A 23,097-nucleotide genomic window follows, 5' to 3' on the forward strand; every position below is an offset into this window, starting at 1 on the left:
GATTTTATTGCCCCTTTTCCATATCTTACACACTGGCAGAAGGGAGGGAACAGGACAGTGGCATGCAGGCATCATGCATGTGATGCTACACAGTACTCCCCTGAGGCTTGTGGGACTTCAGACATGTGTTCCGGGTGCTGACTTTCACATCCATTTATCTAGTCACTCATGCCTCTCTAACCTCACTTTCTTCATCAATAAAGTAATGTAAATATAGAAACCACATCTGCCTATTGTGAGGATAACATAAGATAATATTAAGTCATTAGGAGCCAGATTATGGGAAGCCTCATATGCTGAACCTGTGCTAACAACAGAAATATAAAAATCAAGCCATGTGTTAACTTTAGACTGTGTAATATTCTCATAAAAAAATTTAAGTAAAAGTTGTTAGTTTTAGGGGCACCTGGGTGGCTCAATCAGTTAAGCGTCCAACTTCGGCTCAGGCCATGAGCCCATGGTTCCTGAGTTCGACCCCTGCATCCAGCTCTGGGCTGACAGCTCTGACCTCAGAACCTGGAGCCTGCTTCGGATTCTGTGTCTCCCTCTCTCTCTGCCCCTCCCCCACTCACGCTCTGCCTCTCTCTCTCTCTCAAAAATAAACATTTAAAAAAATATTTTAAGTTATTAATTTTAATAATACTTTAATCCTATGTATTCAAAATATTGTTTCAACCTGTAATTAATTAAAAACCTAATGAATCATTTCATATTCTCTTTTTTCTTCTTTTGTACTAGGTATCTGAAATTCTGTATATATTATACACTTACCACATATCTCAATTCAGAGCGCACACATTTCAGGTGCTCAATAGCTATATGTGGCAATGGGTACCACATTGGACAGCACACCTCTAGACTAAAGTTGGACTTCATTCTATGGACAACAGACAGCCATGATAGATTTTTTTCCAGAGAAGTGAAATATACCAAAAAAATCAGTTTAGAGAGCTTTAATATAGCCTTGGGCTAGGGGCACAGCTGTTCTGCCTCAATGGTCCAAGCAATAGACTGAGAGACAGCAGCTCTATTTTCTGTCTCCCTGGCGCCTACACAAGACTTGACGGAGAGTCCTTGGTAATTGGATTGAATGAAACAATCAATCAACAATCACCAGGACAGGGCTGCTGCCTGGATCTGTACAGCAAGTTAAAGAGAAGAGTCTAGATGAGTCTGAAGGTTACAGCCTAGGGTCAAGACAGAAAGATGGGGCTCTGCAGGAAATAAACAGTCTGGAAAAGGAACTGAGGAGGTGGCAGAAAGACCTTCACCTTATACCTGATAGTTGTCAACACGACAGAAGGCTGCTGAGGCTAAGAGGCTAGATATGGAGAATGAGGAGCTGTAGCTCAGAAGGTATAAGTTACTCAGGCAGCAATCATTAGGTGACTGGGAGGCCCCAGGTACTCCTAAGCTCTAGGAGGGGAGTGGACATAGTAAAGAAGTGAGATGGAAGGGGCATCTGGGTGGCTCAGTCAGTTAAGCATCTGACTCTTGATTTTGGCTTAGGTCATGATTTCATGGTTCATGAGTTTGAGCCCTGCATTGGGCTCTGGGCTGAGAGCGTGGAGCCTACTTGGGATTCTCTCTCTCTTTCTCTCTCTGTGCCTCCCCCACTCTCTCTCTCCCTCTCAAAATAAATAAACATTTAAAAAAATGAAATGAAATGACAGTGGAGGTTTAAACGCACGTAACAACAAGGGGGAAAATCCAAGTTCATGCAGACATTCAACGGTTCAGATCCTTGGACCTGCAGGGAGCGGGGTGGCTGGAGGTAGGAAAGACCATTTGGAGAAATGGCGAGAGGCAGGCTTGCACAGCCAGCATTTCCTGAGGCAGGCAGGGCATCCTTCACCGGCAGAGCTCTGGCCAGACCATTTGCATTTCATTATCCAGCCGCATTGTGGGGAAGGGGGTGCCTGGGGTGAGACTGCTCAGCAAAAGTAGCTGCTGTCACTTTCAACAGTTTTAGATCAAAGCCTGTGGCACACAAGCTCTCCATGTGACACTGGTAATGAAGAAGAAAGTTCCCCCAGCAGCTCAAAGAAAAAAAAATATTGAAAATAAAAGGCTTTGACGCTTATCCAGAAAAAACTTGCTTCTCGATATTCGCGACTTCCGTGAGCGTGTGTGTCAAGGACGGGAAATGTCAGGGGCAATGAGCCAGCGGTACAGGTCATTCCAGGATCTGAGCATGCTCAGGGAGCTGCCCATGACAGGGACACCATCAGGACTCCCTCACTCTCTGCCTCTTGTCTCTGCATCTCTGGCTTTGTACTCTCAGACCAGCTGCCCCAGCGCTGCAAGCTAACATCCTTACAGCCTCACAACTAATTAGGAATGAAAGTCTGTTCCTGCCAACCTCAGTTAGCAGAACCTCAGCGGCACACTCAGGTTGACCAGGCTTGGGTCACATGCCCATTCCTGGGCCATAGAGAACCACTGCTGGCCCAACCAAGTCCACATACTTCATCCACTCCCCCCACCCACCCCAGGTGTGTTTCCAGACTAAATAAGAGGAAGAGGTGCTGGGCAACCAAAACAGTAGCTTCTACAGTCACTGAGAGAAAGGCAACAACAAACTGAGGCCAGAAGACCAATATTCTGGCTTAGACATCATCCATTAGTATTGATTCAGCAGGTACATATTGCATTAGGTACTTTGCAATAACCAAAACAGATGTGGGCCCTGGCCTCGTGGGCACACAATCTAGTAAGAGAGGCAGACAATAAGCCAGTAAACAGATAAATAACTGCAAATTGTGACAAGTGCCATGAGGGAAACCAACGGGGTGAAGTAACGAAGAAAATTAGGCAGCTATTCAGAGAGGATGTTTATAAAAGGTTCTCAGAGGAGCCACTCAGCTGTGACCAAGACTGAAAAGGGGCTAGCCAGGGGGAGTAAGAGGGAGACAGTCCCAGGCTCAGGGAGGGAGCTGTGTGTGCTGCGGCCCTGAAACTAGGAAGACTCTGTCCGGTGTGGGAGACCGAGAGAGGTCGGTGTGACTAGGGCATGGTAGGCACGGTGAGAGATCCTCACCTGGAGAGAGGGTCTGCCACACCCCGGAAAGCAGCTCAGATTTTACTGTGAGGTCCTGCAAGGGCACTGAAGGATCTTTACACCTCAGCATACTATGAAATTATTTGTATTTTAATAGAGTGGAAACAGAGAGACTGGGTAAGGGGCTGAGATTATAGCGATCCCAGCAAGTTGATGGGGCTGAAACCACAAGCAGTGGCAGTGGAAATGGACAAACTGGAAAAGTGGAAAGTACATTTAGGAGGAGGAAAGAGACAGGCTTATAGGAGTGAGTGCTTGGTTTGAGGGAGAGGAAAAAAATCACAGGACATCCCCAGGACTGAGCAAGTGGCTTCTTGGGAGCAGGGGTGGGGGCGGGTGGAGTGAGAGGGCAAATTGGAGTTAAACAGTTTGAATATGGTAGAGAGCTCTCATTTTGGGTAAGAATTCTGAGTTACTGTGAGATATCAAAGTGGTAAGCAGGCATGTGGATATTTAAGTCTGGGGTTCATGGGAAATTTTGGCTGGTGAAAGAAATTTAGGCGGTCTCAAAATATAGATGATATTTAAAACTGAGGGCATCAGGCACCTGGGTGGGTCAGTCAGTTAAGCATCTGACTTCAGTTCAGGTCATGATCTCATGGTTTGTGAGTTCGAGCCCCGCTTCAGGTGACCACAAGCCCTGCTTTGGGTAAAAACAAGAGCCCCACTTTACGTGAGTCCCTCTTCTCTCTCTCTCTTTCTCACTCTTCCCCACCACCACTCCCCACCCCTTGCTCACTTGCACCCTCTCTCGCTCTCAAAAAAAAAAAAAAATCAATGAGTAATCAATGAGATTACTTAGGAAATGTCTATGGAAGTAAATGAGAAGACCTAAGACTGACTCATAGGAAACTCAAAACATAGAAGAGGAGAGCCAATAGAGGAGATGGAAGATCAGACAAATCAGCAGGAAACCAGGAGAGAAGTGTTCCATTGACACCAAAGATGAGTGTGTTTCTAGGAAGAAGTAGTTGTGCCACAGCTGGCAGGAGGTCAGGTAGAATGAAAACAGAAGGACAACAGTGCCCAGACCCATTCTGATGGAAGATGGGGTGCATCCGGACAGGGGGTTGGAGACGGAGTAGGAGCACAGAGAACGGAGACAGGTTATGTATATAATCTACCATCTCAAGTCTTGTAAGAGAAGTAGAGAAGCAGAATGGTAGCTAGAAAGAGTTTGGGAGCCAAAGAATATTTTTAAGGAATTGGAAATAGATACAAAGAAGCACTTTTTGCATCTGCTTTAGAAATTTGCTACTGGTCAGAAGTTCTCATTAGAACATAGTGTTCTCGGGTTTTAAAAAGTATATTTGACAGGACTAGATGTTTCCCCAAAGTTCCTTCCGTATCTGTCATTCTAAAATTCTGCAAGTATTCCTTTTTCAAAGGTCAGAAAGAAAATATCCAGGACTGTTGTCTTAGTCCATTCACACTGCTATAACATACAACCATGTGCTGGGTGACTTACACGACAAACATTCATTTCTCACAGTTGTGGAGCCTGGAAATCCAAGATCAAGGTGCCAGCAGATTTGATATTGAGTGCTGGCTGTCTTCCTGGTTCATAGACAGTTCCTCAAGTGGTTAAAGGGCAAGAGAGATCCCTGGGGTCTCTTGCATAAGGGTACTAATTCCATTCATGAGAGCTCCAACGTCATGACCTAATCACTTCTCAAAGGCTCCACCTCCTAAACCATCACATTGGGGATCGGGTTTCAACACAGAAATTCTGAAGGGGCACAAACATTCATTCTATAGCCACTGGAATCCAAGCAGCAACTCTTCCTTATCTTCTCAATTCATTTAGTCATTAATTTATTAATTTATTTCCCTACAAACTGAGCACCGCAAGGGCAAGGGCTTTTGCTGCGGTTCACAGATAGGCACACAGCAAGCACTCAATAAATATTTGACGAATGAATAAAGAAGTGGGTGGGTTCAATAAGTAGTCACAGAGTGACTACACCACATGTGGAATTCATTCAACATACACTCAACAAACATTAAGCATCAGACATGTGCAAGCTGTATGCTAAGCACACCTTAACTCCTCCTTAAAGTGGAAGAAATAAGACTCTGTTCTGCCTTCCTCACAAGACCATTAGGAGAATCATATGAGAAATATGGGCTTAAAAATAAAACAACTCCATGTTATTATTAAACATGGTTTCTGCCCTCAAGGAGCCTATAGTGAAATTGAAGAAATGAGAAAGAAACACGGGAAGTGGATGGAATCACTCTTTAGTGGGCACCATTGTATGCATCAGGCACTGGGGTGCTTTACATGCTTCCTCTCACCTGTTAACCCCATACCCTGGGGTTGGCATCATTACCCCCATGATGTAGATGCAGAGAGAGATGTCTGAGAGGTTATATAAATTGGAGAAACTATTCCATAAGAGACAAAAATGATGAAAATCTAGGTGTGTCTACTTCCAAAACCCTTACCCTTTCAAAAATATTTTCTTTCACCCAAAAGTAAATCTAAGAAAGTATTTAAAATCATGCCCCTGAATACTGGGAGTAAGATGGGTGAGGGAGGCAGTAACTACTATTTACTGCATATTTATTGAACGCTAAACTCTGTATATGTTACATCATTTCTTATTCGTTATATAGACTCTACCCCTATTTTGCATACTAACACAAATGTCAGCTGAAGCCCCGATCCACTGATATTTAACTAAAGTTGACTCAAGCAGCTCCTCTCATTCCATAGAAAACCCTTTGCTATTTTCCAGATTTTTGAAAATTCCCAGGTAGTTCACATTCTTGAAGAAAATTCTAGTTCTAAGCACATTTACCTCACCACATCCACATTTTGCAACCTACCTCTCCCTTCTACTAGGCACCAATCAGGGTGTAAGACATAGAAACTTTCATTCCACCCAAATCACTCACACAGGCATTCAAAAGCATAGGACAGGCTTTGCAGCGTGTTTGAAGACACAGAGTAGTTTTACATCCCAGCAAAGAAAACAGCTTAAGATTGACTATCAGACCTCCCTGTTTATCACACCCTGTTCTGGTGTCTCTTGGGGTTTCTCACTGTCCAGCTTCCCCTGAGGACTCCAGCCTTTCCCCCAAAACACTCCTTACATGTGAATTCCCATAGTAAACTCGTATGGAATTGCCTCCTAGCACCTCTTATTCTAAATCTCCACCCCCTTATCCTTCCATATGGATCCTGGGGGGCTACAGAGTTTTTACATGACCCTAGGTGATTGGTCAAAGTGTGGGCATCTATTCCATGTTCAGCCAGTGAGACCTTTTCCTGGGTTTTTTAGAATCGAGACCAGAGAGAAAATCAGTTCAGGCCTGTAACATGTCACTGTGGTCACTAAGGCTGTAACACATAACCCTCTGGAGGTGCCATGTTTCAGCAGATGAAGAAAGTCAATTTTCAGGAAGAAAATGAAGCATATTTGCCAAAAGGAGCCACGAGGTGAAGTAATAAGAGAAGAAGAAGAAGAAGAGGAGGAGGAGGAAGAGGAGGAGGAGGAGGAGGAGGAGGAGGAGGAGGAAGAGGAGAGAGAGATATACTCATAGCAAATGTCTGAGACACCGGCTTCAGAGTTCCTGGAGCCCAGCCACACTCCTGTTCTTCGAGTCCATCTCTCCGGCTCTTGTCTTCTAGCAGCAAGAACTGTGGGAGGATCTGAAATGCTGACCTTCTTCTCTCCTCCACCAGCCTCCACCACATGTAAATTTGAGCAGTAGAGACATTTGTCTCCTTCCCCCATATGAACTGTGCCAGTCAGGTTAGAAGACAGAATCTGTTTACTCTGAATAAAGCTAGGGCACACTAACGCTTCCCACCAGGCATCCCCACCTGGCACCAGGGAGAGTCAAGTGTTAGGTTTTTACCAACCCAAACCACCCTGTTCTCTGTAACTGCTGTGGTAGCCTTGTCTGTCATCCCACGACACACAAAAGGGAACAGAATCTCCAGGAATTTAAAGAATCTGCCAAAGTCACATCGGGTAAGAAGCAGAAGTTGAAACCAGGCCTGTGTGTGTTTTGCTAACATCATGTTGGGACAGAAATGCAGGCCCAGGAGAGCATGTCTAGGGTATAGGGATGGAAGAAACCCATCCATCAGGTGTCTACAGAGCTTTGCTTTTTCTATGTCTGTTCTTCCTTTTTCTCCTTCCTTCTTTTCTCTCCTCCTACCACCCCCATTTTTCCTCCTCCTTCCTTCTTCTCCAAACCTTCTGGGACCCCAGGACTCTAACCAGCATGAAGGGACAGAGGTGCCCGCACTCTGACTGCTGACCATCTCCCCGGGGCCCGTCAGGAGACTCCGACCACTGGCTTATTCCAGAGAACAAGACAACCTTAGTGCAGTGGTCACTGTGCTCCACTAAAGCCAGGTCACCACAGAGAAAATTCTAAGAAAACAAAATTCTAAGTAAGACTGGAAAGAGGGCAGCACTTTGCCTACCACAGTCCTTGGATGGCCTTCCGTGGCCTTCTCTGGATCCTCTCTCTTCTCATTCTTTGAAGGGGAAAAACTAGTAAGTTCTACAGTCTACTATCTATTAAGCAAAATGGTTATGCTTAGTCCTGATACCATGATCCCAGCTTCCATCCTGGTTTCCACAGTGGCAATCTGGGGGCCTTTGGAAAGCCACTTAAGAAAAAAACAAAAAATCCAGTGTGTATTGATGTGTGCTTGTACAAAAGAAAAAGACCAAAATAAAATGCATGAAAACGCTGTGTGGTGGGGAGGGGATTTCAAGTAATTTCCTCTTATACTTTTCTATATTTTCCAGAGTGTACAATAAACCTGTATTACTTTATAATTAGAAATTCCTCATTGAATATTTCTGGGCTTTAGTCTCCAAAGGTATCAAGTGTGGATCAGGCCTGTTTTGTTTCTGTCATAGTGCCATTTTGAGAATGATGAGATAAGGCCTCAAACTACATGATCTACATAACCAGCTGAGGCTACAAACATGAGCACGTTTCTTTCATTTTTCCAATTAATCATTCGAGCAGCTGCAAGCCCTTGTTAGGAAACCCTCTTAGGCCTCTCCCTTGTGGCACTTAGAATGGGTTCTACTGAAGGGGCACCTGGGTGTCTCAGTCGGTGAAGCGTCCCACTTCAGCTCAGGTCATGATCTCGTAGTTTGTGAGTTCGAGCCCCATGTTGGGATCTGTGCTGACAGCTCAAAGCCTAAAGCCTGCTTTGGATTCTGTGTCTCCCTCTCTTCCCCTCCCCCTGCTCATACTCTATGTCTCTCTCAAGAATAAATAAACATTAAAAAAACATTTTTTTTTAAAGAATGGGTTCTACTGTAAGCATCAGGAAACCCAATTAACAGTGGGTTAATAACACAAAAGAGATGTATTTCTCTCCCATTACAACAAATCCAGAGTTAGGCAGCCCAGGGCTGAACCACTGCTTGAAAATATCCTCAAGGATCCAGGCTTCTGGTTCAGCATCCTTAAGTTTGTCATTCATTCTTATGGTCACAGGAAGGCTGCTGTGCCTCCTGGTGGGAAGAAGGGGGAAGAGCAAAGGGCAAAGAGGTTTTGCCTTTTCACCTGAAATGGGAACTCTGCCTACATCCTATTGGCTAGAAGTAGATCATATGACCATAGCTGCAAGGGAAGCTGGGAAGTTGAGAAAGTTCATCACCCTCTTTGTAGAGACAACAAGGGAAGAGGAAGTTGTAAATATTTTTTGGTTAACCAAGCCCCTGAGTCTACCATACCACTGGAGTATATTCAGCCTGAGGGGTCCAGTTCTACTTCTGAAGGCAAGGTGCAGTGAGGACTGGAAAGTCTCACCTGTCCACAAGGAGGCCCCAGTTTTCATCTGTCACTGAGTGTGTTTGTGCCTCACAGGGCTGCTGTAAACAACTGGCCCCACACAGTCGGTGGATCCTCTGTCCATATGGAGGTGGTGCTGTTATTGTTCCAGTTCCCTGTACAGGCCACGGAGGCTCTTATGCTTGGTTTCCCATGCTGTGGTCCCTCAGGTTACACCTCAGGCACAGCCAGTATTTCTCAACTTTAACTCTAGTGAAAGGGGGGCTGGGTCACAAAGGGCTTCTCATCTCAGCCATATGCTGTGTCAGAAATGGCCCCTGCAGGGGCACCTGGGTGGCTCAGTCAGGTAAGCTTCCGATCTCAATTTCGGCTCATGTCATTATCTCACAGTTTGTGAGTTCAAGTCCCACATAGAGCTCTGTACTAACAGCTCGGAGCCTGCTTGGGATTCTCTGTCTCCCTCTCCCCTCTGTCTCTCCACACCTCCCCAACTCACGTTCCCTCTCTCTCTCTCTCTCTCTCTCTCTCTCTGTCTCAAAATAAATAAACTTTAAAAAATCATCCTTTATTTAAAAAAAAAAGATTAAAAAAAAAAAAAGAAATGGCCCTTTTGTGACCTCCTCAGTGTTGCACCTGGGTCACCATTCCAGACTCTCTAGATGATGGCTGCTTTTTTACTGGCAGACCTCAGACTACATCATCCTAATCCCTCAGAGAAGGTTTAGTACAGCTGAACCTCTCAATGCAGACAATCAGAATCTGCATGCTTTCCCCTACAGGAGACTCCTTGAACCTTCTGCAAATTTGCACAGCTTTTCTCCCCAAATCAGCTTTGCATGTGAGAATCATTGATAGGGTTTGTCTCCATCAGCCACATCAGGCCCTATTCCATCCTTTTACCAGGTCACTGGGAGACTCATGCTTCTATAACTAAAATAGCCCACACCAGGGCTTTCCTTGAACACAAATCTACCCCAAAGTGACTTGTCATAAACACCTAGACAGAGAAACACCTATGCTAAAAAGTTTGTATTCCACTGGATGCATCTGCTACATGCATGCAAAAGTGATTTAAGACAGAAGGAGGCCCAAGACTTCTAGGTCTGCAATATGGTGGACTCTTGTGAGCCATCCTCAAAGAAACAGCAGGAATTCTAGAGAATACATCACAAATATTCTTTTACCTTCTCAGCTGAATTATCAAAAGAAGAGGAAGAGGAAGAAGAAGGAGGAGGAGGAGGAAGAGGAGGAGGAGGAGGAGGAAGAGGAGGAGGAGGAGGAGGAGGAGGAGGAGGAGGAGGAAGAAGAAGAAGAAAGAAAGAAAGAAACAAACAAACAAAGAAAAGAAAACCTCCAAGCCCTAAAAACAGAAAGGAACTCAAAACCAGAGAGGCAAACATGTTAGTTACCTTATAGCTGCTCAGGGAGGCTGGATATGGGGTGTCTTAGTTTTTGTTTACTTTTTTATTGAGGCAAAATTAGCATACAGTAATTGGGCAATTCTTAAGCGTAGAGATTAATGAATTTTTACATATGTGTACAACCATGTAACTAAACTTCACCCAGATCAGAATATAGAATATATCCACAGAAGTCTTCCTCAAACCCCCCTTGAGTCAATATCTCCACTCAGGTATAACCACTACTATGATTCATCACCAAAGAGTAGTGTTTTGCCTGTTCTATAATTCTATAGGAATGGGACCATACATTGACTATTCTTTTTTATCTGGCTTCTTTTATTATATAGTATGTCTATGACATACATCCATCTAATTGCATGTATCAGCAGTTTGTTCTTGTTCGTTGCTGTGTAATATTCCACTATAAAAATAATCTGGTATTTACTTACCAATTCCATAGTTAATGGGCATTTGGGTTGTTTCCAATTCAGAACTATTATGAATAAAGTTGCTATAAACACTTGTATATGTCTTCTGGTGGACATATGCAGGGTTTGGGTTTCAAGGTCATCTGAAGACACTGTGATATGAGACCATCAGCCTAAGCAAAGTAAGAGATGAAATTTAAAAGCCCACATGAGGGGCGCCTGGGTGGCGCAGTCGGTTAAGCGTCCGACTTCAGCCAGGTCACGATCTCGCGGTCTGTGAGTTCGAGCCCCGCGTCAGGCTCTGGGCTGATGGCTCAGAGCCTGGAGCCTGTTTCCAATTCTGTGTCTCCCTCTCTCTCTGCCCCTCCCCCATTCATGCTCTGTCTCTCTCTGTCCCAAAAATAAATAAACGTTGAAAAAAAAATTAAAAAATAAATAAAATAAAATAAAAGCCCACATGAAGCTAGGACCGTCAAAGGGCTATACTCTTGGTGATTATGTAGACTAGGAAAAAAAATCTACCCTTAATTACAGGGAGAAAAGAGGATACCTATCCGCCTCTGAGATCTGCATGGGAAAAAAAAAATCCTCCCTGGGAATTTATAAGCACAGCCCCATACTTCACATAGCTTTATAGTTAAAATGTACACTATCATTAAAATCCAGAAAAACACAAGCTAATAAATTAGCATGGAAATTTGTTACAAGCTGGCAATATCCCTGGGGCCCCTGATAGAAGTAACTGAAAAACTATTGCAGACGGACATAATTTCTTCCCACACTGTGAGTGATCCTAATAGATAAATGTCCACTGAAGATAAGCACAAAATTAAAAGGCAAATGAGGAACCAACCCACCTTGGGTGAGAGTCAGCAAACAAATACAATTTAAAGGAAAAAAAAATAATGCTTAAACTCACAAGAGCTTCAGATAATAAGATAACATAATAAGGATTATAAATGTGTTTAAATTAATAACCCAAAATAAATACATTGGGTTAAATAAAAGGAGAACAAGGCATTTTTTTAAAGCAGGCAAGGTTTTAAAATAAACAAATGGAATACTTGGACATTAAAAATTCAGCCATTTATATTAAGAACCATTGAATTGTACACTTCACCAATATTGGGTATATTATGTGGTATATGAAGTACATCTCAATACAGCTTTTTTAAAAAATATCAACCATCAAAATAATGTTTAAAAAACTTGAGACAGATTTAGCAAAATAGTACTAGACAAAGCTGAATGGAGAAGCAGTGAACTGAAATATGACCCTCAGGAAATTCTACAGATTCAGCACAAAGAAACAGAGATGTAAAAATATGAAAGAGCACTTAAGAGAGCTAAGGATAGAATGACAATGTCCACCTACATCTAATAGGATTTCCAGAAGGAATAGCTATGAATGAGGGAGGTAATATTTGAAGAAATGATAAGAAATAATAGCTGAGAATTTTCGAGAATTGATGAAGACACGGATTCCCAGATTTAAGAACCATAATGAGTATGAAGAAAATAAAATCTAAACAAATCTAAACCTATACATAGAGTGAAACTACAGAATTCCCAAGATGTAGAGAAAATCTTATAAGCACCTAGGGATAAGAAAACAAATTTCCAGCAAAATAATACCAATTACACTGCTATAGACTTCAAAATAACAGATTTCCTGCAAAATAATAATAATTAAGCAGTACATCATCAACAATACCATCAACAAATGTCAGAAGATTATGGGAAAACAGCTTCAAAATGCTGAGACAGTACTATTATCAACCTATGACACTGTGCTCAGCTAAACTAGTATTTCACAGTGAGATTATTTCAAACAAATAAGGACTGAGTTCACCACTTGAGACTCAACTTGGGAAAAAAAATGAAAAATATACTAAAGACAAAGGAAATTAAACACAGAAAGAAGCTACAATAAATAATTATGCTTATTATATTTTCCCATGGATTTATAATGTTTTTTTAATGTTTGTTAATTTATTTTTGAGAGACAGGGAGAGCACACGTGCATGAGCAGGGGAGAAACAAAGAAGAGAAGGAGACAGAGAATCCCAAGCAGGTTCTGCACTGTCAGCCTGGAGCCAGATGCAGGGCTCACACTCACAAACCATGAGATCATGACCTGAGCCAAATTCAAGAGTCAGAAGCTTAACCAACTGAACCACCCTGGTGCCCCTATAATGTTTTATATTTACGATTAAGAGTGTGTGTGTGTGTGTGTGTGTGTGTGTGTGTGTGTGTGTGTGTTAAGAAAGAGAGACAGAGCCTAAGAGTGCTCTCTACATGAGATATATAATGATTATTAATATTGTCTATTTGGGGAAACTGTCCCCTTCCAGGCCAGACACTTATAATTACACATATCATGGTAGAGGTGCCCAACTGGCTCAGTCAGTTAAGCTGAAGAAACTTGACTTCAGCTCAGGTCATGATCTCACGGTTCATGAGTATCATGTTGGGCCATGTGCTGAGCACAGAGCCTGCTTAGGATTCTCTCTCCCTCTCTCTCTGCCCCTCCCGTCCTCAAAATAAATAAATAAACTTAAAAAAATGAAAAAACAGCACATCATGGTAAAGTGGTGTGGCTTCAGAGACTATAAGCAGACACATGAGTGGAGCAGGGGAAAAGCCAAATCATTTCATGGTGCAGAGAAACAAAAGCGAGTAAACATAAGGACAGAGCCAGGCATTGCTAAGAAGCTGATAGGATGCAATATGGGGGAAAGGCAAGCCTGAGGCAACAGCAACAGAATTCATAACTCTGCCCCACCTCATAGAACAAAGATGACAAAGAAGTCTGTTCTACCAAGCAATACAGGCAGGTGGGCATCTGGATATACCACAAAGGGATATGGATGCAGGAGAAACTATTCGTGTTATCACTGTCGGATCAGAGACTGACTCCAGGCCTCACATAAAAAGCATCCAGAATTTTTGATAGCCTGACCTGATGCCCTCTCCTCGATTCTAGACAGGTAAAGCCACATGCCAGTGGTTGAGAGTTCCCTGTGGCCTGCTGGGATGAAACAGAACAAGGCAAATCCAATAAATGAGAACTTATCTCTCCCTCTGATGCAAAAATCATATCTAACTGAGAGGAAACTATGGAACCGTTTCTTTGGACCCAGAAGCACTTTTAAAATTAAGATGTAAAATGATAAGAAAACTGAATACACGTTTCTGAACTAAGCAAAGAGGTTTTAGTTAGCTGGATGATTAACAAGGTGAAGGCCCTACGATGAGACATAACCTCACTCAGCTCTGTATTTAGGTGCCAGGTCCCCTTTCGTATGTTATCTTCTTGTGTTACAGAGCTCATCTTTACTCATCTAAACGATATCCCATTATTTGTATAGATGTCTGAGCATGGGGGCGCCTGGGTGGCTCAATCGGTTAAGCATCTGACTCTTGATTTTGGCTCAGGTCATGATCTCACAGTTCAGTTCAGGAGTTCAAGTTCCGCATCGGGCTCTGCTCTCACAGTGCAGAGCCTGCTTGAGATTCTTTTTCTCTCTCACTCTCTCTGTCCCTCCCCTGCTTGCTCTCTCTCTCTCAAAAATAAATAAAAAGGAAGATGTCTAAGTGTGAAAGTTGTTTAAGAAAATTGTGGAAAGCCGTAAAACTTGATAAGAGTAGGAGATACTCATAGTTCATTAATGGTATTTATGACTTCTCATAAATTGAGATGTTAACTCAAAATGAATATTTTAAAATTATTTTCCTGCCTCATACAATCCCAGCCATCTTCATTTTTGTAACAGGCAATTATAATTTGATTTCCCTTCTGAATAAGTTTATGATAAATTTAAACAAAATTAAAAGTGTTTCCACTATTTTCTAGATATAAATACAATGCAGAGCTTTTTCAAACATTTCCCTCTTGTTACCATGATAGCACCTGAATCAGGTGGGATTTGAATTTTGTAATATAGCTCTGGACCAGGCATCTTCAGGCATGAGACCTGTTCTTACATCTCTACTGCATCTTGTGTCCTTGTGATTAGGTGGAGGTCATGGGTAGAGAGGTGTCCTCATGAGACGGTGGGAAAGGTAGACAGGTCACCACCCACACCTCTCCACACAGCCTATCTGCCCCATTACTGACTGGCTTCCTCTATACCAGGAAATAGTTTTTCATTCTGCAATGAATGTGAAGGTAGTGATTCAAATTCATATATTAAATTATTCATTAAGAGCAAATTGTGATGGAACCAGGGAAGGAAGAATCGAGTGCTTAATTTATACAGACTCCAAATAAGGCACATTGCTGCTAAATGTCTCCATCCTTCCAAAATTCAAATTTGTTGTTGTTGTTTTAATTTTTTTTAATGTTTATTTATTTTTGATGGGGGGGGTGGGTAGGGTAGGCAGAGAGAGAGGGAGACACAGAATCCAAAGCAGGCTTCAGGCTATGAGCTATCAGCACAGAATCCAACACAGGGCTCAAACCCACGAACTGCAAGATCATGACCTGAGCCAAAGTCAGACGCTTAACTGACTGAGCCACCCAGGCGCCCCTGTTGTTGTTTATTTTAAAGAGAGAGAGGGAGAGAGAGCACAAGCAAGAGAGAGGGGTAGAGAGAGAGAGAGAGAAGCAGGCTGCACACTCAGCAGGGCTCTATCCCATGATCCTGGGATCATGACCTAAGCCAAAATCAAGATGCTCAACCAACTGAGCCACCCAGGTGTCCCCCAAATTCAAATGTTAAATCCTAACCCCCTATGTGACAGTATCAGCCTTTGGGAGGTGACTAGGTTGTGAGGGTGGAGCACTCATGAATGGGATTAGTACGCTTTTAAAAGAGACCTCAGAGATCTCTCTTGCCTCTTCTCCCATGTGAGGACACAAGAAATGGCCACCTACAAACCAGCTGGAGAGCCCTCACCAAACAATGAATCTATTGACACCTGGACCTTAAACCTCCAGCCAGAACTATGAGAAATATATTTCTGTTGTTTATAAACCACTCAGTCTATTGTAGTTTGTTATAGCAGTCTGACGGACTAAGACACACATGCATTGCCTTTCTCCAGTACCTACAAGTCTGTGAGGTAGACAATATTAATATTCCCATTATACAGATGAGAACTCCAAAGCCTAGAAATGATCAGTGACCCTCTGTAGGTCCCACAGCCGGCGAAGATAGAATAGGGACTTGAAGCCAGTTGCAGGCTCTTAGCTGGCATGTTGGACCTTGAGAAATGGCCTAGGAAACAGCATATGCAAACTCATCCCGTCCAGGCTAGGTGTGCAGTTGAGAAGCTGCAAGATGAGCATGTTGGGCTGGTCAGGAAGGCTTTCTCAGTTGCCTGTGCCTATGCTCTGTGTCTGCTTCTGCACACTGGAAATGCTTTTCATACATTTTTTACTCGAATGTCATTCGAATTCACAACTGTGGAAGTCACTGATTGTTTGCCTAGCTTGAATTTCCTGAGAAGGGGCTGCTCCTCGGCCCACCTTGGGGCACTGGAGGGCCTCCTCCCTGCCCCACAGAACCGAAAGTAATGAGAGAAGGTGAGATTCTTCCCTTTTTCTTGGTATCACTGTTTAAGTCCAAAGCCCAGGGAAAAGGCAATAAATTCTCCAACATTCCCAGTTCAGAAAGTCCCCAGCGGCCGGGGGGGGGGGGGGAACGGGGACAGCACTCTTCACAGGGCCTTCTGAGGTTTCTGTCCCAATACTCACCTCCCCCTGCCACTCCCACAACTGCAGTCAGTGAAGAAGAGAAATGAATGACAGGTGTGGGTTCCTCAGATTTTGGAGACACATAGTGACCACAGAGCGAAGCTATTTCCGGCCCAGCCCTTGAGGCCCTCTCCCCCACTGAAACCCCGGTAGGAGTGGAGATCCACGCTGCAGGCCTCTACTGGGAATGGTCTGAGAAGGGGGCTGCCCTGGCTGGGTCTCAGGGTTAGTGGGAGATGTCAGGTGGAGCCAGGTCTCCAACATCAGAGAGAGTTGTGGTGTGAGAAGATCCCACAGGGCCTCCCAAAGAACTCAGTAAAGTATCCCCAAAGACAGCCTGTGTTTGGGTGTTCTCCACACAGAGGGCACTAAACAGCCAGCTGCGTTGACTGGAAAAGCAGCACTGACCAACAGAGGGGCCCGAAGTCTTCTCACCAAATAAGGAGACAGGTGCCCTCTCATTCCCCTCCCCACCAGAGAAGCCAGAACGTAGAACAGAAAATGGGGTGGTCACTGATGACACAGCCTCTCCCCTTATATGGCCCGCAAAAAAACAAAAAAAAACAAAAAAAACAAAAAAAAAACCACACACACACACACACACACACACACACACACACACATTTAGAGACACAGCTCTGGGAGAAGAGTCTTGAATCAATATGAGATTGCATTTTTTAAGTGAATAGGATTCAGTCTTTAATACTGGCACAAAACACTTCTAATAACTGGAAGTAGTTGAAAACATTTATAATCTGGTTCAGATGTTGATAAAGGGACAGCCATTGCCATCTGGAAGAAAGGGGAGGTCAACACAGCACAGCTGGAGAGCAGTTATTAGAAACAGTTATCTTGGGGGGCCTGGGTGGCTCAGTTGGCTAAGCATCTGACTTCAGCTCAGGTCATGATCTCATGGTTTGTGAGTTCAAGCCCCATGTTGGGCTTTGTGCCGACAGCACTGAGCCTGCTTTGGATTCTCTGTCTCCCTCTTGCTCTGACCCTCCCCTGTTCTCTCTCTCTCAAAAATAAGTACATATTTAAAAAAAATTTTTTTTTAATAAGAAAAAGTTATCTTGGGGCACCTGGATGGCTCAGTCGATTGAGTGTCTGACTTTGGTTCAGGTCATGATCTTACAGTTCGTGGGTTCGAACCCCACATCGGGCTCTGTGCTGACACTGTGGGGCCTACTTGGGATTCTCTTTCTCTCTCTCTCTGACCCTCCCCCACTATCTCTCTAAATAAATAAGTAAATAAACTTTTTTAAAGAAGTTTCTTTGCACTCCAATAGTTGAGATGCCTCAAAAACTGGAGATGTCCACCTCACACTCATTAAAATAAAAACTTCAATTTTAAAATTTTTTTAATGTTTATTTTTATTTTTGAGAGAGAGACATGGTGTGAGTGGGGGAGGGGCAGAGACAGAGAGAGAGAGAGAGAGGGAGACACAGAATCTGAGGCAGGCTCCAGGCTCTAAGCTGTCAGCACAGAGCCTGATGGGGACGCGGGGCTTGAACTCACAACTGTGAGATCAAGACCTGAGGTGAAGTCAGACGCTTAACCCAATGGGCCACCCAGGTGACCCTAGAATAAAAACTTCAAATAATAACAAGGATTAGCAAGGATGCAGAGAAATCAGAACTGTCATTTGTTGCCGGTGGGAATGTAAAATGGTATAGCTACTTTGGAAAACAGTGCAACCATTTGTCAAAAAGTTAAACAGAGAGTCACCGTTTGACCAGAAATTCCACTCCAAGGTACATCATATCCAAGACAACGAAAACACGTCCATACAAAAACTTGAATGTAAATGTTCACAGCAGTACTATTCATAACAAATAAAAAGTCGAAACGACCGAAATGTCCATTAACCGGTAACTGTGATATACCCAAACGCTGGGATAACACCCAGCCGTAAAAAGGGATGACACTGATGCTACAACATGGGTGAACGTTGACATTATGCTATGGGAAAGACGCCAATCACAAAAGACCAGATAAGTGACTCTTAAAAACTGAGAACAAACTGAGGGTTGATGGGGGTGGGAGGGAGGGGAGGGTGGGTGATGGGTATCGAGGAGGGCACCTGTTGGGATGAGCACTGGGTGTTGTAGGGAAACCAATTTGACAATAAATTTCATATTAAAAAAAAAAAAAAGCCCACGGACAATTCCATTTACACGAGTCCCCCTATGATCCGAGGGTTACGTTCCGGGTCCCCCAGCAGACACCTGAAACTGCAGACAGTACCAAACCACGCTGTTTTTTCCTTTACACACATACCTCTTATGAAGTTTAATTTGCAAATCTGTCACAGTAAGAAACTAACAGCAATCACTAAAAATAAAATAGAAGAACAATTATGACAGAATACTGCAATAAAAGTTACGTGAACGTAATCTCTCTCAAAGTATCGCGTTATACCGTACTCACTCTTGCCACGCTGTGCGCTAAAACGCCTACGTGAGGGGATGACGTGAGGAGAATGGCGCGGGCACTGTGACGTAGAGTTAGGCTACTATTGACCTTCTGCAGATTCGTCAGAAGGAGAATTCTCTGCTCCAGGACCGCGGGTAACTGAAACTGCGGAGAATGAAACCACAGATAAAGGAGTCTGCTGTATATGAGACGTGGGAATAGGTAAATCTGTACAGGTAGAATAGTGGTCCCTGGGGCTAGAAGGGCTGGAGGATACCAGCTACAGGGTACAGGGGTTCTTATGGGGGGTGAGGACAATGTTCTAAATTAACTGTGGTGATGATTGAACAATTCTGTGAATATATTAAAAGCCAAGCCACTAACTAGCACACTTTGTATTTAAAGTGAATTGTGTGGTATGTGAATTGTATCTCAATAAAGCTGTTATTGAAAACAAACAATGGTGGCTTAATGGAAGACAACAACTGGACAAAAAAGAGAAGTGGGTTGGGTGGATGGAGGGATCTGCCTTGAGCAGTGGTTCTCACACTGAGTGCCCAGGAGTCCACTCCAGTGGGCCTGGCCCGCACTATTAGCTGGCCCCACATGGTCCACCTACAGAGTATCCTGACCACCGTGGAGAGTACAGCCCCAAGGTCTGCGGTCAGGGCTGGCGGACCTGACTCGGACTAAGAGGCAGGAGAAGGTGAGAGAAAACAGCTGACCTTTGGACAACTGGGTGTCTTTGCACGTTAGTTCCTCCCTCTGAGCCTCAGCTCTATTATCTGTGTCATGCTACTCAGTATGCAACCAGGAGCAGCGTGAGCAGGCATGATCAATGTGCAGAATCTCAGGCCATGCCCCAGACCTACTGAACCAGGATCGGCATTTTATTACACCGTGGAAATAACAATACCTCTTTCTAAAAGATTTTGTGGGGATCCTTATTAAGAGTGTTATGCCCAGAATTCGTGATCCCCAAAGACCACCAGGGAGCTGAGTCCGATGCAAAAGCAAAAGAGCCTTTATTCGAGCTAGCTCGAGCTCAATCCCCTACCTGAAACGACGCAGCAGTGAGATACCAGAGAGAGAGAGAGTTTTAAAAGCACAAAGGTTTTATAGGGGTCTAGGGGCGGTTGGTGAGGTAATGGCTGTGGCCTCAGCCGATTGGCTGGGGAAGGGTCGTGGCCTCGGCGGATTGGCTGGGGAAGGGTCGGAGTCCTGTGATGCAGGTCGCCTGGCGTGTTTTTTTTTGTTGTTGTTTTTTTTTAATTTTTTTTAATGTTTATTTATTTTTGGGACAGAGAGAGACAGAGCATGAACGGGGGAGGGGCAGAGAGAGAGGGAGACACAGAATCGGAAACAGGCTCCAGGCTCTGAGCCATCAGCCCAGAGCCTGACGCGGGGCTCGAACTCCCGGACCGCGAGATCGTGACCTGGCTGAAGTCGGACGCTTAACCGACTGAGCCACCCAGGCGCCCCACGCCTGGCGTGTTTTGATCGGAAGTTTGAAGGGGTGAGCGGGAGGTTACTCAAGGGGAGGAGGCGTGGTCTGAGGTTTCTGCGATTTTCTCGGAAAGGGGGCATGTCAGGGACATAGTCACTCAAGGTGGAGGACACAGAACAAGATGGAGTCGGCTGGTGTAGGTCCACCCTTTCAAGAGTAACCAGTTCCGTTGACTTGACACACTTTATGTGCTAGATACTGGGATAATATGAAGAGCTGCCTAATTCAGTGCCTGCACATAGTAAGTGTTCAATGTGTGGCAGCTACTATGTGAAAGAGTCTGACTTGGGAGGAGGGAAGACCCTGAATGCTGGAATCTGGCACACCTGGTCCTCATTCTGGCCCCTCTCTGACACTGAGACTTTGGGTCAGTGACTTTACTGGTCTGGGCCTCACCTTACTGATCTGTAGTAAACTGGGCTTACCTGAGATTAAGAGAAGAAACGTGTCTGCTGGCTGCCCCACACCTAACAGCATATAGAAACCCAGGAGATGTTCATTCGCTTCCTCCTCCCTACAACCAGATCTCACAGGGAAGTACTATGGAAGAGACCCAACCATGTTGAATCCTCCTTAATCATGCACCCAGCCCTGTTTTTCTATTATTCAGTCACTTGTCCACTGGGCAAATTCTTCCTGAGCACCTACTATGTGCCAGCCACTGTGCTGGGAGTGCAGACCTTGCAGCTGTGGTCCCTGAGTCATGAAGCCTGCCAGAACTGGCCTTGCAGAGGATTGAATGAGCCTGTTTACGCACCTGCTTTGAGAGCTATAAAAACAAAGCCCATTGTCTCTCAGCAGCCATCTGAAACAATTAGTCTCAACTCACAACCCTAATGTGCTTCCACCCTGTGAAAAAGCACTTTTTCAAGGGGGGGCAGGAGACATAAATTAGTGTAATAATGCAATTAAAATGCATTTTCTTTCCATTTATTTAAATTACTCCTCTTTACATCTTGAGAAAATGCATCCTCCCTTGGAGGTATTTAAGGAAATTCAAAGAGGCTATTGCCACAAAGCAAGAAATGCCCCCCGCAGAAAACACAAATACCCTACCCTGTAGGCCAAGGAGAGCCACCCTCCCTGGTGATGACTGCCCATATAAGACACTCAGCACTTTGGGGCTCCACAAAGGCCCTTGGATGGAATTTGCCCTGACAGGTCACTGGCTCTCTGTAAACGCTCATTCGTTCATTCGTTCGTCAACAATTTTTTCCCGCACCTCTTCCATGCCCAGCAGTAGAAATAACCCAAGAACGATGGGACATGGCTCCTACCCTCATAGGGGGACTGTCTAGGAGAAAGTCACTCACGCAAAAAAGGCACTAGAGCCACCAGTACTCTGACAGCCAGATGCATGAAGAAGAGACCCCACCCAGCCTGGACATAGGGGAAGGGGAGCAGAGGCCCCAGGATCAGGACGAATTAACCAGTGGGGGAGGGGAGAAAGGCTCCTCCAGGCAGAGACACCAGCAGGGACAAAGGCATGGAATGTAGGAGAGCATTGTTAGTAGAGCAAGTAGCATTAAGTCACTTGAGAAGATTACGAGGCAGGAATAGAGGAGGAGCAAAGGAAGCAGGAACTCACTCAGGTGTCCAGAAGGGTCTGGGCGAGGCTAAAGGCTGGGACTTTGTCCCGACAGCCTTAAGAAACCAGGGTGGTCCCCAGGTAGAAGGGGTGGAGAATCCAGTAGCCTAGAAATCACAAGAGGAAACCAGACACCCACCCTGCCAAGGAAACAGCAGCAGAAGCAGGAACTGGTATTCTGAGTTAATTGGTTTTGTGTCGCTACCTACTGGCAAGATTTCCTCAGTGCTGCTGATTCAACAAAATGTTCCTAGAGAGAGAATCTTTTTAAAAAGTACTAACAGTTACAGGGAGCTTTCTTGGATTTACAAAAGGCCAAATTAGAGTAACACAGTATAGAAAGAATGCTATTAGTTTCATTAAAAAAAAAAAAACTGAGAGGAGAGCATCATCTGAGAGTCAGGGGTTCAAATCCCAGTTCTGCCATTTATTATGTGGAAAAATCGTTTCACTTCTTTGGGCTTTGTTTATAACATCCATAAAGCAGAGATAATATCTAACTCACAGTTGCTGAGGGGAATAAAAGATATCAGTTGTGTAAAGAGAAATATAATGGGAGCAGGAGTTAAAGTGGTAGGAAACCAGCATGTGACCTGTCGCCACCTTCACCACCCCCATCACCTCAGCCATTGTCTATGCTGGAAAGATCTGCTTCCTCTTTTAGGCCCAAGACATGAGTAAATGCACACAGCACCACAACCGCACCCCAGGCAGGACCACTTCCTGTTCTCTTTTTCTTTCCTACAGAGTTGGCAACCCCCTCTCTGCCCCATGACCTCCACCTTCAGCCAGGCTGCCTCATGGGCCAGGGTTTCCCCATTGTCCCTCTTCCCACACTTCCAGTGACACGTACTGAGATCTGACTGGCTGATAACCCTAAGGAAACAGGGAGCAGCTGAAAGGGCAGAGGAATGACCAAGCTGAAGAAATCTATATCTTACCCTCTGAGGTGGTAACAACAGATTCTCTGCAACTCACTGAACCCCAATTTCCTCCTCTGGGAAAAGGAGACAACATATGGCCATGTGACAACTCATGTAAAGTGGCTGGCACAGCACTATGACACAGGAGACTTTCAAATATGGAAGTTACTATTAGAATTGTGGAATTGTGGAGGGGTGCCTGGGTGGCTCAGTCGGTTAAGAATCCGACTTCAGCTCAGGTCCTGATCTCAAAGTTCACGAGTTCAATCTCTGTGCTAACAGTTCAGAGCGT

This window comes from Lynx rufus, unplaced genomic scaffold (assembly GCF_022079265.1).
Source record: "Lynx rufus isolate CCGP_SWC_20201006 ecotype Redwood Valley unplaced genomic scaffold, mLynRuf1.p SCAF_5, whole genome shotgun sequence".
Lineage (NCBI taxonomy): Eukaryota > Metazoa > Chordata > Mammalia > Carnivora > Felidae > Lynx > Lynx rufus.